The sequence below is a fragment of the Canis lupus genome, chromosome 29 (assembly GCF_048164855.1).
Source record: "Canis lupus baileyi chromosome 29, mCanLup2.hap1, whole genome shotgun sequence".
NCBI classification, from domain to species: domain Eukaryota; kingdom Metazoa; phylum Chordata; class Mammalia; order Carnivora; family Canidae; genus Canis; species Canis lupus.
This window is the reverse complement of record NC_132866.1, coordinates 36,654,392-36,670,078: the sequence shown is the minus strand read 5'-3', so window position 1 is coordinate 36,670,078 and position 15,687 is coordinate 36,654,392. Positions and strand designations below refer to the sequence as shown.

Genomic DNA, 15,687 nt, shown 5'->3' with positions numbered 1-15,687 from the left:
TGTATGTCTTCTATGGAAAAATATCTGCTGAAATCTTCTGCCCATTTTTAGGTGTGAAAACTTCACTCCGGATAGGATTCGGTCCAGGACTGCTTCCTTCATGTAATGTGGGGAACTCAGTATTTCTTAAGGTTCTGGTGTCCAAATCATTTACAAAATTTTAAGAGTTGAAAAGGCCTTGAAAAGTGGCCATGGCAGTTGGAACATCAGGTCCTGGTTGCTAAGAAAAATTTATAATAATAAAAAATGTGACTGTTTATTATTATAACCATAAAAGTGGCTACTATAAAAGTGATCAATTGTAAAAATTCAGAGGAAATAACAAGAATGAAATAGTATTTATTACTATGCCCTCCCCAAGAAGGTAGTTATTATCACCCTCATTTTACACATGAATAAACTAAGGCTTAAGGTTGAATACTTAGGTCTGTCTGGCAGCAAAACTGACACTCAGAAGCAGTCTGCTACAGTGCTTCCAATTCCTAACATTATCATGTGGAATCCCATGGTCATTACATTTAATTATTCTACTGTTAAAGAGAACTTGCCCCAGACTTGATGTGGGAAGAAACCTTTTAACATGAAGTCATGTTCTGGGAATTAACTAACATTCCTGATAAAATGCTTGAATAATTTTCTGGTAAACATTAATGGAACAGTCTTATTCTGGGAAACCAGTCACCTGTCTACCCTGCTGACTGACACTCAACAATCTAGTAATTTTTTTTAACAATCTAGTAATTTTTATTTTTATTTTATTTTATTTTTTTAAAGATTTTATTTATTTATGATAGTCACACAGAGAGAGAGAGGCAGAGACACAGGCAGAAGGAGAAGCAGGCTCCATGCAGGGAGCCCGATGTGGGATTCGATCCCGGGTCTCCAGGATCGCGCCCTGGGCCAAAGGCAGGCGCCAAACCGCTGCGCCACCCAGGGATCCCAACAATCTAGTAATTTTTAATAAGCATTCTTTTCTTTTTTGTACTTCCCTATAACAGTTTCCTATAATGAGTGCATTTTTGATTGCCTCAGTAGAGGCTTTTGCTCTTGTGGTTATAATAGACTAAACAGTCTGAAGGGTTTTCATAAGACTCTAGACTCACATCTATGCTATGGAGTCTAGCTTTATTATAAATCCAGTGGATGAGAATCCCCTCAACTGCCTACTTTTACCAACCTCTTCCCTGCTTCTTCATTGTCTCCTCCACCCCTCAATGATTTCTGTTCCTAATTAATCAGGACTGGAGACAATGAGATGGCCTAGTCTCCACCTCTACTGGGGTTCTGTCTTGAAACATCTTTTCCTTTAAATGATTATGAGCCACATTCAAACACCGAGTGCAGTTTTTCAGGAAAGACATCTTGGGAGGGATGACTCATGAGGCAAGTGCGACTATCCAAGATCTAGTTTAGGAAAGTGGAGACACCCAATCTTTAAGGTCAATAGTCTGGTCTAGATATCATCAAAGACTGTTTCACCAAGTCCTGAACACAGCAGACAGCAGTTTTATTTGCAGTTTAAGTGAAGCATGTTTAGGGTAAATAAAAGGAAATACTACTCCCTGTGGTGGAGAGTAAGTCAAGAGAAATATTTTGAGATTAAAAATGGATAGAAGAGTTACGATTAGAAGGACACTGAAATGTTTGGGAAATGATGTTTCTGGTAAGATTATAATCAGGGGAAAATTACGTTCCAAATGTATTCTTGAAGATGCTCTTGGGCTGAGTGGACCATTGATCCAACCCAGAAAATTTGTCATTTCTTGTTTTCATTTTGGCTGGAGGTTTTTAAAAAATCATTTTGATACAAATTACAGAGAAAGGAGTATGTTACTTACTTAACATCCTGTTAAATTTCCCTGTGATACAGGGAAGTGAGGCAGATTGGTCATGAAGAAGGTTGAAATAGCATTATAAATCATATCCTAAGGTCTTCATCATCAAAAAGGTCAAATAGTGCAGTGGTCCCAGGGTTCAGGTTTGAAAGTCTGAAGCCCATCCATGTACAGACATGAGTCTTTCAGCATGTCAGTTGACTTTGCTTAAGGTGTTTTCCCTTACAGAAATAAGATACAGGGCCCTGGTTGGCTCAGCCAGTTAAGCATCTGACTCTTGATATCCGCTCAGATTGTGGGATGGACCCCAGGTGAGGCTCTGTGCTCAGCGGGGAGTCTATTGTTCTTCTCCCTCTACTCCTTCCCCTGCTCATGCTCTCTATCTCTCTCAAATAAAGAAAGAGAATCTTAAAAGAGAGAGAAGAGAAATAGAGATAAGCAGTAACTTCCCCATAGTGTTTGGAAGTTACCTGCTCCCGTTTTATTTTTGTTTTTCTCTGCAACACTTTCTCCCTCTTTTGGTAATAATTTTCCTTTAGGAAAAACCACTCTTTAACTTTTCCAAATAGTTCAAGTAAGACTTATCTCACATACCAGCTGGAAGGCTCAGCAGGTGACCCAGGCCAGGTAATGAAAACCCTCTCTATAGTGATTGGTTCTGGTGGACATGTGACCTGCACAAGTCCAATTAGAATCAATTCTAGGACTTTGTTGAGTTTGTTGGGAAAACCCTTCTATAATTTATTTCTCCTACTTCTGAAGGCTGGAAGTGCAAGATCAAGGTATCAGTATGGTTAGTTTTTGGTGAGGCCTCTCTTCCTGGCTTGTAGGCGGCTGCCTTCTCTCTGTGTCTTACATAAAACAGAGAGAGAACCTCTCGGGCATCTCTTCTTTTAAGGACACCAATCCCATCGGATTAGAGCTCCACCCTCATGGCCTCGTTTTTAATCTTAATTACCTTCAAAGGTCTTACTTCCAGACATAGTCACACTATAGACTAGGGCTTCAGCATATGAATTTGCTGGAAAGAGGGTATATGTGGCCACAAGCCAGTCCATAGCAAGTTGCTCTGTTGATAGGATGTAAGCATGGAGCTAATGGCATTCATCTCAAAACAACATAGGGATAGCTTGAGAATAAAGCGATTTAGAAGGAAGCAGAGCTGAGAGAAAAACAGTGTCCTGATGATGTGGATCCAGCCACATCTCTAGCCAACTACACTCCAAGACTTCCAGGTACATGAGCTTATTCTTCTTTTAGTTATGCATAAACATTATTGAGTTGGATTTTTGCTGCTTGCAACCAAAAAAATCTTGACAGATAGTGGGTTATTGGGGAGATAAAATGAGATTATACACGTAAACTGCCTAACACTGTACCTAGGGGAGAATAAGTGCTCAACGCATACTGGCAGTTATTATTATTATCAGTGACTAAGCCAATGACAGTCAAATGATTTGGTGTTCTGAGACATCTAATGGAATCATGGATAAACTTACCATCTGAAACTGTTGTGAGGGTAATTTAGAGAACTTTGAGTTTTGTGGAAACTCATTTTTTGAAGGGCACAGCGTTATTGGACAGATTGCTCTCAGCAAAAAAAAAAAAAAAGAAAAAGAAAAAAAGAAACAGCCACAGCAGCATACAATTCATAACTTTTAGACAATGTGATTTGTCTTTCCAATGAATTGAAAGGAAAAGGCCAGCAGAAATATTTTAAAATGGCGAGCTGAAGTTAGAGAAGATGATTGCTTTTGGTCTTCAAATCAATTCAACTAAGAATAAGTAGAAGGCCGAGGCAGAAAAGTAGGAAAATATATAATGTTGCATCAAACCATTTAGCTATTTGAACAAGCATAAAACAAAATTAGTGGTCTGATGTTTTGGTTTTATTCTTGGTGAGATATTATACTAATAAAAAAACAGCAACCCTCAAGATATCAGTTTTGTCAGTGTATGATTGACTTTCATTAACATTACTTTGTTTTAATAACCCAAAATAAATATTCTGTTTTGCTTATGGAAACATTTTCAACCCAGACCTTTGTTAAAGGAACTGTATCCTATTTAAAATTTTGATTTTGGAGATCCCTGGGTGGCTCAGCAGCTTAGTGCCTGCCTTTGGCCCAGGGCATGATCCTGGAGTCCTGGGATGGAGTCCCACATCAGGCTCCTTGCATGGTGCGTGCTTCTCCCTCTGCTTCTATCTCTCTCTCTCTGTGTCTCTCAGAAAATAAATTTTTTTTTAAAATTTTAAACATTATATTTTAAGATTAGCTGATTCCCCCTCCCCTCCTCTGTCTTTTTTGCTCTCATTTGGTACAGGTGAAAATTTCAAAAAAGATTCTAGTATTCGTCTAGAGTTTAGATAACTCTGAAATTCTTAGAGATATTAATAAGATTGTAGTCCTCATCAAGTGAAACAAAATGTGTGTGCATGAAGGTGTAAGAAGTAATTTTCAAAGCAATGAAATGTATAATGAATGATGTGTAGGAGTAGGGAACTTAGAACTTAATTATTAGAAGTGACTCAGTCCCCTTGTTCTCTGTCAAAATGTAAGAGGCCCAGGGCTTTAGAAGAGTCTCTGGCTTTCATAACCTCATGAATAAGAAAATAAAGCCTGAAACTTCTGCCATTTGAAGGGATAAGAAAATATAAGACATAAAAATGAAGCCTCTGGACAGAACAGAAATGGTTGTTTTGTATCTTTATTTTTAATTATTGACAGAAATTAGAAATTCCTGAGTTATACTAATATACTATGTTTGATATAATAAGAATTTTTAGCAATGTGATCTGGATTTATTTTTGGTGTTGCTGTTGGTAAGGACAGACTATAGAAACATACATCTTGAGTTTAAAAAGCCAGCAAGAAATCAGGGTTGCTGACAGTGAAGTGCCTTACTTCTTGAGAGCAGAACTAGAATGGTCCAGATGAAATGTTTTTGTATTAAAACTTTGTCTTAAAAAGTTCAAAAATATATGATTTTACTATTTAGTTCATTAGTGGGGAAAAAAGGGTGATATTTACTTTACAGTTCAGAATCTTGTGCTAAATTGTTCAAAATTTGGTGTGTAATAATTACCAAATGGATGCTTCTCCATATTTGCCTCCCTATAGTATCTGATATTAAAAAAAAAACACCTAAACTAAGAAAAAGATCCCTAATAATGGTGGCAAGGGCATTTCATTCATTGCTTTCATTTATTGGACAAAGATTTCTACAGCACCTGAGTATGTCCTAAACATATTAAAATGGCTGGCATAGGATGATATGGAAGACAGGCATTATCCTTACCCTAATGGGGTTTCTAGTTTAATGGGGGAAACAGGCTAAAGTATGAAAGCCTAGAATACACAAAAAATAGTTGGTGAAATGACATGAATTGTTGGAACCTGTGGCAAAGCCAAAAGAAAATATACTGATGAAGATTCTTTAAATTTAATGAAAAAAAAAAACAAAACCCAACAACTGTGTAGGCCATGTAATGCATTGTAGGCACATTAGATCTATACACTGTTTGAAATCTCTACATTATTATTATTTTTTAATTGGAGTTCTATTTGCTAACATATAGCATAACACTCAGTGCTTATCCCATCGAAATCTCTACATTAAATGAATAATTGCATAAATACTCATATAGGAGGAAGTGAGATAGGGACTATGAAGAAAAGTGTAAGATGTCATGAGGAAGTTAAACTTTATTGATGATCTGAAAGATTACTAGAAATTAGGAATTAGGGGTTGGGGAGAAAAGATTTAAGCTGAACACAACAGCAGAGAGTACAGGATATGTGAAGCTTTAATGGGATTAGAAGCTGAAATTCTATGGGCCAGACAATGTAAGATTGAATAGGCCATCTTGGAAATTGTCCTAAAACCAATGGAGATTCATTAAAGAATTGTAAACAAAGGAGCAATTTAACTGCGTATATATTTTTGGGAGACTGCTTTGGTTGGAGTGTCTGAAATGATTGGAGAGAGAGGTCAAGATTGGATGCGGTGGGAATGGTCAGTGTACTGTTGCAGTTCAGGTGAGATGTAATGGGCTTGGACCAACAGGTTTATGACTGCAATGGAGAAACATTTTATCATTTGGGATTAGGAGTAGCTGTGACTGAAAATCCCATATTAGGATGCCTTGGGCAGATATGCGTTTCTTTCTCACATAATTGAAGTCTTCACATAATCTGCCTCGAATTAGATTGGTGGCTTCACCAATAGTAGGCACCAGATCTCTCCATCTTGTTTGTCAACCTATGACTTCTACCTTCTGATCCAAGATGGCTACTCTATTTCCCGTGATGTTGTTTTCATTCCAGCCAACATGAATGAGGAAGGGAGGAAATGAGTATGTCTCCTCTCTTTGAGGGCATTTCTGGAAATTACACATGATACTTTTAGTTATAATTCATTCAATGGAACTTAGTCACATGGACCCATGTGGTTGCAAGAGGAGTTGAGAAATAAGATGGGCAACTCCAGGCCAGTTGAAAAGCCAGGATTCTGTGACTAAGGACAAAGGGAACAACAGACATTTAGGGACAACCAGTGCTTTCTGCTACAGAAGTAGACAAAACTGAAACATGTTTTGGAGGTAAAATTAGTAGGATTTGATGAGTGATTTAACGGAGGTAGATTGGTGATGAAAAGAGAAGCAAACCTGATTCCCACTTTTTTGGATATGATCAGTGTGATAAGTGGTAGTACCTTTTTGGAAATGAAGAAATGAAAGGAGGGGCCAGTTGGGAGGCAATTAACAAGAATTAATTAGCTACTGGGAACTTGTTTACCCTGCCCTCAGCATTATAGGAAAGCAATTTATGTTATTCCAGAGAGGGTATATGCCCACAAAAGCATGTGGGAGTTTCCACAGTTTATACACACATGTGCATATATATCTTTTATTTTTACAGAATAGTAGTGTTTGACCATACCATTATATACCTTGAATTTTTTGTGTAATGTATCTTGGCGATTTTTCCATACAGACATGTGAAAGAGGTATTTTACTATTTTTAACCATCACAGAATATCCCATTGTATGGCTGTACCATAGTTTAACCAGTCCCTAAATTGTTTATAGTTTTTACCTATTATGAAAAATGACACAGTGCATAGTCTTCCAAGTATATCACTACCACACAGTTGAATATAACTGTGGGATAAATTCCTTTAAGTATAATTGTTGCATTCAATGACACATGCATTCAAAATTTTGAGTTGCCTATTTCCCTTCATGGAGGTTTTTAGCAATTTTTACCCCACCAGCAATATATCAGAGTGTCTTCTTTCCTATACTCTTGACAACTAATGTGTTAAACTTTCTGGTCTTTGCCAAGGCTATAGATTGAAAAATGGTACTTGGATTCAGTTTTAATTTGTTTTCTTACTCTGAGTAAGATCGAACACTTCATATGCTTAAAAATCAGTTTTGTTTTCTTTTCTAAATGTCATTTTTCTATTGGATTGCTAAGATTTATTGATTCAAAAAATTGGTCATGTATTAAAAAATGATGTTATGTTTTGAAAATATTTTCTTCAGTTTGCTTATTCTATTTTTTCCTCACAGTGAATTCCTTTCTGTAAATTATTAGTGACTTCTTGTGATTGTGCCAGTTCAATATAGATACTTGTCAGTACTTTCAACCTTTTTCTCCTTTGCATTCATAATTTTACAAAAATGTGCTCATACCGTGCATATAATTTAGGTGTCTGTTTTTATTCCCACTTACTAATGGAAATCTTTGTCATTCGATATTTAAAAACCATTATTTTTAATAGTTGCATTATGATTTAATCACTTGGAAGTACAATAATTTACTTAACCAACCCCCTTACCATTGGGTGTTTAGGTTATTTCCATTTTTAAAAACTACTATAAGCTACCCATTCATGGTAATTTCATTACCCTGAAGTTCTTGAAAGGAAACTGGTGGGTTGTAGTGTAGAAGTCTTTCCTGGCACTTCAACACCTCCCACAGCTCCTGCAAGAGTCCCTGGAGCTGGGACTCTGATCTGGGCTCACGGACTTGGCGGGGAGGCCGCAGGGCGATGGGGAGGTGGAGACTTGGTCCTTCCTCAGCGGTCCTGCTGGCTCTGGAAGCGGCTGTTAAGGACACTGGTGCGGTACCAAACCGCCGTCTAGAAAGCCAGTCACGCTGTGGACATCCATCAGAAATCATTCAGTAATTGCAGGAGAAGGGTTGGTTCTTATTTTGGGTACCGACCTTGCAAATTATATAACACCAACTTTTTTTCACCTTCCCATTCTCCTACTAGTGAACATGAGATGTGTTAGCAGTAGTTTAGTCTCTCTCAGGCTCTTAAAAGGGGAGTGTCATGTAGCAAAAAAAGAAATGAGCATTCCCCAAAGAGAAAGTGACATATGGACTTCATCTCTTTTTTGGGAGAAGGTTAGAGTGTTTTCAGTTGTACCTGGAATAGTTGCATCATGTTCAGTGGAAGCAAGACTTTGCTATTCAAAGTTAAATATGATTAAAAGAGGTGAGTAGGATTCCAATTTGAGAAGGGGTAGGAGAGTGCTGGGTTTGTGTTATGTCAACTGGCCTAAGCTGGAGCTACACAGTCTTTATGGTTTCATGTGGGAGTTGGCAGAAAGCGATGCCTATGCACCGCCTGGAGGTGGGAGTGAAACACAGCCAGGTAATGAAACTACCCTCCAGGTAGTGCCCAGAGGCAGTGAGAGGCAGGGCATGTGCCAATCTATGGTTCTAGCCTGTCCTTGCCCTCCTTTGTTTTACCACCAGCTCTTTTTCCTCTCTGCCTGCCCTGCTGACCAACAGCAACCCCAGGATCACCATCTGACGTAGAGGCAATAGCCTTCCTTCCACGGGCTTCTTCACCAGCTCCCATCTCTGTCCATTCTTAACAGCTGGAGATGCCATTCTTGTGATTTCTTGGCAAGTTCTGTTTCCCTTCACATGACTACTTCCGGAGGCCTGAACAGTGGTTTTTCTCTGCTTCTCTCCTTCCTCAGTCTGGACTTTCCCATTTTCTCCCATCCTGTGTAAGGTCTCATTCTATAAGTTAACAGACCAGAAACTCTGGGAAGGTAGGCATAGCGTCTGTTTTGTTCATAACTACAGCTTCAGAAGACAGCCGATCAATATTTGTTGAGTTAGTAAAGGATGTAATACATACATGCACTTGGCCCCTAAGAAGCTCACAGTAAATGATAGCTCTACTTACTATTTATCCAGCACTCAGACTCTCAAATAAGAGAGTGTAGCCTGAGAAGGTACAGAAACAACTTGTTTTCACTATCTAGCTTAAAAATTTATTAGGGAAAATGATTTTTTATTATTTTGTGCAGCATTTGAGGGTGTCTGGGCCTCTACACTCATGCCAGTCCCTTTTAAAGTGCCACATTGCCTCTTGAGCTGTAGGGAGGGTGGTCAAACATTTTGGCTTGTGCTTCACTGCTCACTGGTACCTTTATCATGACTCTCTTCTGCTTTTCCTGGATTTGTGTTGTCTTTAGTATGACATGGTCAGCAGAATGTTTTCCCCCACTTCTATAGAGTGGCTTTTTAAAGCACTGTTTTGTGCATATCTAGGTTTTTGATTCATGTCCGGGAGAATTATTTTCTTTGATTTTGTGTTGGCTAAGAGTATCCTTGCCATTTTCTTTTTTTTTTTTTTTTTTCCTTTTTAAAATACACAGCTCAACCATCCAAGGATGAGTAGACAGCCTTGCATTGTGCTATGGATGTGCAGTTGGGAAGTTGTTAGGAATTTGAAAGAATCCATGGAAAATGCATTCTGAGTGGGGAGGGAGGAATTTCTGGGAATAGATATTCAAGCATCTTCAAGGCTTTTTATATACGAATATCCTACCTAACATGCCATTTTAGCAGATCCTAATAGCTGTTAGTAAAACACTATGATACTCCTTCTCTTGTGCAGCACTTGCCTCAGTGCCTTGTCATGGAAAGCTCATACTGATGATCTACTTTATATTCCGCCTTACTACACATTGACTTTTTGGCATTTCTTTTTGATTAGTTTTAGCATTTTTTCACTTTCTGCAGAATCAGTCATTCTTGTCTATTTGAAGTATTTGTGTTCATCTCAATCATTAGAATTTCACCTCACAGACTCCTGAATATGTGATGTCCCGTAAGCATGTCTTTCATGGTTTCTAAGTGTTCCAACATGCAGAACATGCAATTCACATTGCACTTCTTAAGCTTTTACAAATGTAATACACAAAATACTTAGACAAGTATAAAATATTATAGATGTATTGTGTTTATATATATAATATAAATATATATAATTCGCCTCCTACATTGTATGTGTGTAGGAATTAAATGTCTAAAAACATAAATATAATCAGAAAGAAGGAAGGAAAGGTGGTCTGAGATAGTCTGAAAGCTGCACCCTAAATTACCCAGCAGGATTCAAGGGGGCCGGGGGTCCCACTGCCTGGTGTGCGGATGCTCACTTGTTCCCCTGTTTTTCAGCACAGCTTACTGCCTGCATGGAGAGCCTGGGTCCCTGAAGTCCAGAGTTTTGCTCAATGAACAGCTCCAGAGAGTAAGCCTCCAGCCTTCTGCCAGTGGGGAGCAGGTATGGGCTTCTAACCACACTTGGTAGTCACACTTCCAGGGACTCCCGACTTTTCACCCACGTGCTCCCCCACCCCCAGGGTCCCTGACCTCCAGTTCAGAGCTTGAGAAGTGCCCCAGGCAGGAAGGAGCCTGCTCACAGGAGCTCTGTCGCTGGGGGCTTGGGCTCAGGCTCACTCACTTTTGCAAAAAAGTCACCCCGCCTCCATCTGTAGACCTGCTCCCCACATGTTAATGCTCTTATCTCTGTGCCACTTCTCTGTGGCTTGACCTTTTCATCCAATCCCTTTACTATTTTCTCAGTGGAGCTAGAGGAGGGGGTGGAGGTAGATGTCCATGATTAGTGGGAAGTGTCTTAAATTCTCACACACATTTTACTGCATTATTTAAGTTTAATCTAGTGTCCTAGAACCCGTAGAGAGTAACTATTTTGCTGTGTGTGTATTAAAGATCAGAGGGCATCAGTGCTAGACTCAGATGCTTAGTTGAGTCTTAATTTTATGCCATTACTATATTTATTTAAATCACCAATTTAATCTTCCTCATTTTTATGTTATAAATAGCTTAAGTTTTAAAATCTATTCTTTCGTTCACACACTACCATCAAATCTATGTCAAAACAACTTCATTTCTAGGAATAATGGAATCTGTCTTGCTTAAAAATATTAAACTTAAAAATAATTTTTTTTTCAAAATCCATCAGGACCTCTTTCTTCTTTTTGTTAAACATGCTTGTGGCCTACCTACACTCATTTGGAAAAATGAAACTAAAAACAATGGGAAAATTTAAAAAATAAAATTTGTCATAGCTTTAGATATGAAGGTTATAAAAATAAATCTATAATCACTTTAGTTTTTCAAGGCTTTTTATAAAAGTTTATTAAAGTTCTCTCACATAAGTCCTTTGATGTCTGTAGTCCAAATAGAATCAACAAATGTTAAGTATCAGTAATATTTACTTACAATAACAATGTATTTTTTATTCTAGAATCTCTTGAGTACAAGTGGCAGAAACTCATCTCAAACTAAGACCCCCAATTTTTTTGGATACATGGGAATTCTACGAGTTTATTCAGGTCTAGTTCTAGATGGATCAAGGTGGGTGTTAAAAGATAGGGTTCTGATGTTCTCTTTCTCTCTTTCTATGTATGTATCTGTATGTATATATAGATACATCTATATCAGGCAAACTTTAATTTTTTAATTAATTGAGAGACAGCATGAGTGGAAGGGGGGAGGGGCAGAGGGAGAGAGAATCTCAGGCAGACTCTTCCTCACTGAGCACAGAGCCCGACCAGGGTTCGATGTCATGACCCTGAGATCATGACCTGAGTTGAGACCAAGAGCTGGCTGCTCAACTGACACCACCAGGTGCCCCCCATGCAAACATTTTTAAAATAAAAATTTTATCATGTTGTCAAGAATATTCAAACAAATATCAGATGAATGTTAATCAGTTAAGGTAATTTTCTCAGGAGACTGAATCACTTACTAAAAGAATGGGACATTTCAATGATTTTTCTCTTGAATTTTCCTTCTGGTATGTGGATTAGAGCCACAGAAGGAAATCAGTCTGGTAATTTTATAACCAGACTGATTTGCTGGTCCCCATCTGATAAACTTTTTCTTATGGACAATTGTGCGTGTGTTCTTCTAAGTCTGCTTAGCACCTGCACTCCCTTGTATGCTTGGTATTTCCCCGACCTTATAAGTCATAGTGGGATGCAGAGGTGGCCTCCCACAATGGGAGATGACAATGATAAACGCTGGCTTCCCCAGAGCCCCTTGCAGCTATAGCATGGTCAGGTGACTAGCATTGACTTGGAGGCAGGAGCCAGTGACTCACAGAGGTAGGCACCTGGAGCCTCTACTTGCTTTGAGTTTCTAGAGCAGTCGTGGCAACAGGGCTGGGGTGGGACGGATGCGGGTGCAGTGCTAGAGAGGTGGGTGGTGCAAGCTGTAGAGACTGTAGCTTGTTGGTGGTGGTAGGGGTGTCCACCCTTGATGAGCTGTGCCATGTGGTAGTGGGCATTGACCCTGTGTCTCATAGAACCTGGCTCTCCGAGCCCATTGGCAATTTGGTGATCTACCCAATATCCTTATCATAAATTCCTTTCCTGTTGAGATCAATTGAGTTGGTTTCTGTTTACAAGTGAGACCTTGAGCTGAGGAGGGCCTTCTCTTCCTCTGTGTTATCTCTCCTTTAGCTCTATACTTACTAATTTGCATCTTAGACTACTTTTGGGCTCTGCTACTTGGATCTTCTTTTTTTTTTTTGATATTCTGATATTAGTTGGAAGAGGGAGTCCAGGAGAAGAGATAGAAGAGGACGGAAGGCCACACTGGGGCTGGGAGGCAGAGAGAGCCCTGCCTGAGGCCCCTTGGAAATCAAGCCCTGATCGCTAATTCAGCAGGTACAAGCTGCCAGACACAGGGACACACTCCTCTTCACCTTTGCTCCCATGACCCCGGTCCAGTCCACCATCACCACTCACCTGGATTATGGCAATATTCCCTGGTATTCCCCTACTTCTGCCCTGGTCCCCTAAACACTTTACCAAACACAGGGATCCTGTTAAAATATTAGTCAGTTTATGTCAGTTCTCTGAAAACTCCAATGTCTCCCATTCCTCGGAGATTAAAAATCTTATAGAGGCCTACAGGCTCACTCCCCCCACCCAAACATTCATTTTACTCTGTGTTTGATCCTGAGGAGAAGCTAAGTGCTGGAGGGAGGCTGGTGGGCTGGGGCCCTGGCTGGGGCACCTCCCCCCCCCCCCTTTAGGAGCCAAGCCCTGCCCTCTGGAGCCCTTGGAGCATCTGGACAGTTCCACAGGGCAGGAATAGGCACTGGAGGGAAGAGGAGCCCTAGAGCCGAGTCTTATTTGTCAAGAACAGAGCAGAGAACTAAGTTGAGGGATGCAGGGGCCACCGCCAGCCAGCGCCCACATCTCCCTCGGACACCAGCAGCGAGGCTAGCAGACGGGAAGCCACTTGCCCTGCTTGTCCCTCAGCCCAAGGAGGGGCCACATTGTCCGGAAGGGGCAGTGAGGGGGGCAGAGTGATGAGGTAGCAGGGTGGGCTGAGACAAGGTCATTGTGTGGGAACGAGAGGGTGTCCAGATCAGCGCAAACCAAGGGGAAGAGGGTGACGATGGGCAGTGGGTGCTCTCAAAAGTCTCCGAGGGCGGAGAATGCTCAGTGCCCCTGTCACTAGGGAGACAAATAGCCCAGTGGACCCCAGGGGAGCCCTGCGGTCCCCCCCACATTCCAAGCCCTGGAGGGCGGTGGGGCAGGTGAAGGCACCCCTTTGGCAGCACCCTGGGGAGAAGCGCCCGCTCTGGGGAGGGAGGGCGGGCAGGGGTGGGGTGGCAGGTGCCCACCTGCGGGGGTGGGGGGCTGAGGTCGGGCAGGCCGGGCCGCTGGGAGGGAAGGAGGGAGGTCGGGGAGGGGTGGCGGCCCGGGAGGCCCTGGGAGGGTTGGGGCCCGCCCCGCCCCGCCCCGCCGCGGAGCCCTCGCTCTGCCCCGGGACGCTCCCGCGCGGCGGGGAGGGGGCGACGGGGCGGCCCGGCCGGTCCCGGCCTCGGGCGCTCGCCAGCGCCGTGTCTGTCCCCCTCCAGGGCCGGGCCGTCCCCGCGGGGCGCAGAGACCACGCGGCCGGCCCCGGCGCCCGGGCCCCCGTCACCCCCGCGCCTCCGCCCTCCACCCGCAGCGCGGCCGCCCGGGCTCCGGGCTCCCGCCTCCGCCTTTGCCTTCGGGCCCGTCCGGCTCCTCCCGGCGGCGGCGCTCGAAGAGCCGAAGACCCGGCCTGGAGACCTGAGCTGCAACTTCCCGAAGACGCTCGCAGGGGCCCCTGGAAAGGCGGGTCCCCCCAGGGCGTGGCACCTGCCGGGCTGCGGGGGGGGGGGGGGAGGGGGGCACAGCGACCTGCTGGGTGGGGGTGGCCGTGCTGGGCGGTGGCTCCTCGCGAGGACTCTGCAGGGGCGCAGCCTGGAGGGCCCGCCGGCCTTGGGTTCCCCGTCAGGGGAGGGGAGGGGCGCTGGGGGACAGCGGCAGAAGCAAAGGCCCTGGGGCCGGGGCCCTGGCTGGCTTAGGTTGTCTCTGCCGTTCTGCGTGGAGCCTGGCCCGGGCGGGGGGGGGGGGGGGCGCGGAATTCCGGCTCTGACTTGTGCTGGGGTTAGGTTGGTGACGGCAGCGGGGCCAGGGTGGTCTTCTCGGGCCGGGAGAGGGCTGGCAGGCACGTGGGCCGTGCTGCAGGCTCCTCCCGGGTTCCTGGGTTAGCGGCTGGGGCGGGCAGGGAGGCCGCTGAAACTGCTCAGCGGCAGGTGGCAGAGACCCCTGCTGGCCGTGGGGATCGGGAGGGGGGCTGCTGCTGGGTAGACCCCCGGAGGCTCAGGCTTCGGGGCCTGCGGACCCTCGGGTCTCATAACCCAGTCCTAGATCTCTCCTATGTGTAACCCCGGGCACCCCGAATCCAGTCTGCTGAGGGTCCTTATAGTCACAGAGTGGCTCCACGCAGGCCTTCAGGCCCTCAGATTCGGGACCCACAGCAATCCGTGGAGCCTTCCCAGTATCCTCCACCTGCCTCTTCCTGGGATGGGAATGGACAATTTCTCAAGCGCGTTTCCACCTTCCACGGGCTAGAAGGGAATGTGGTGTATCCTGCTCGGTCCCGGCACCCCAGCTCCTTGAAGTTCTGCCCCTCGAAAGGCAGGAGAGTGTCGAGCAGTGTGTGTAGGATGACTCCGCCCGGTTCTCCCCTGGGAGAGCTGAGGGCAGCTTGGGGGCCCTGCCACAGAAGGTGTCCAGCTTGTTGGAAAAGGTGAATTTGTTGCTGAAGCCAGAGTTTGCAATCGTGATGTTCCTGTCAGCTTCCAAGAGCAGGTTTTCTGCCTTCAAGTCTCCGCACACAGCCGGCCTCCGGTGACAGTTTGCACAGCAGTCACCACCTGGTGGAACTTGCCTCTTCCCTTTCCTGCTGCCACGAGCCACTAGGTGCTCCAAGCGCCTCCGCCAGCGCCTGCTGAGCAAGGCCAGGAGTGTCCTCAGCGTCGGGCCCCCCTGGTATTTCGCTGTGTTGGGGGGAGCCTCTCCTCCACCATTCCTGCTTGGCGGGGGGAGTCTCTGCAAGGTGGAGACCTGCTGCATCTCATCGGTGATCCTCACCGCCCGCCGTCGCTTTCCCAGTCAGGCGCTGGGCCAAGCTCCCCACAGCTGACTTCTGCTTGCCAGTGGCCTGCGGGGGACGGTGGC

At 43.9% G+C, this 15,687-nt stretch overlaps 1 long non-coding RNA gene across 1 annotated transcript; it reads left to right on the top strand.

The window, feature by feature from the left end:
* Positions 1-10,235: 10,235 nt before the first annotated feature.
* On the top strand, positions 10,236-13,118 carry LOC140621158 (uncharacterized). Its single transcript, XR_012020889.1, has 2 exons — positions 10,236-10,436; positions 12,729-13,118. It is a non-coding gene; the product is annotated as an uncharacterized lncRNA (long non-coding RNA).
* The last annotated feature ends 2,569 nt before the right edge of the window (positions 13,119-15,687 follow it).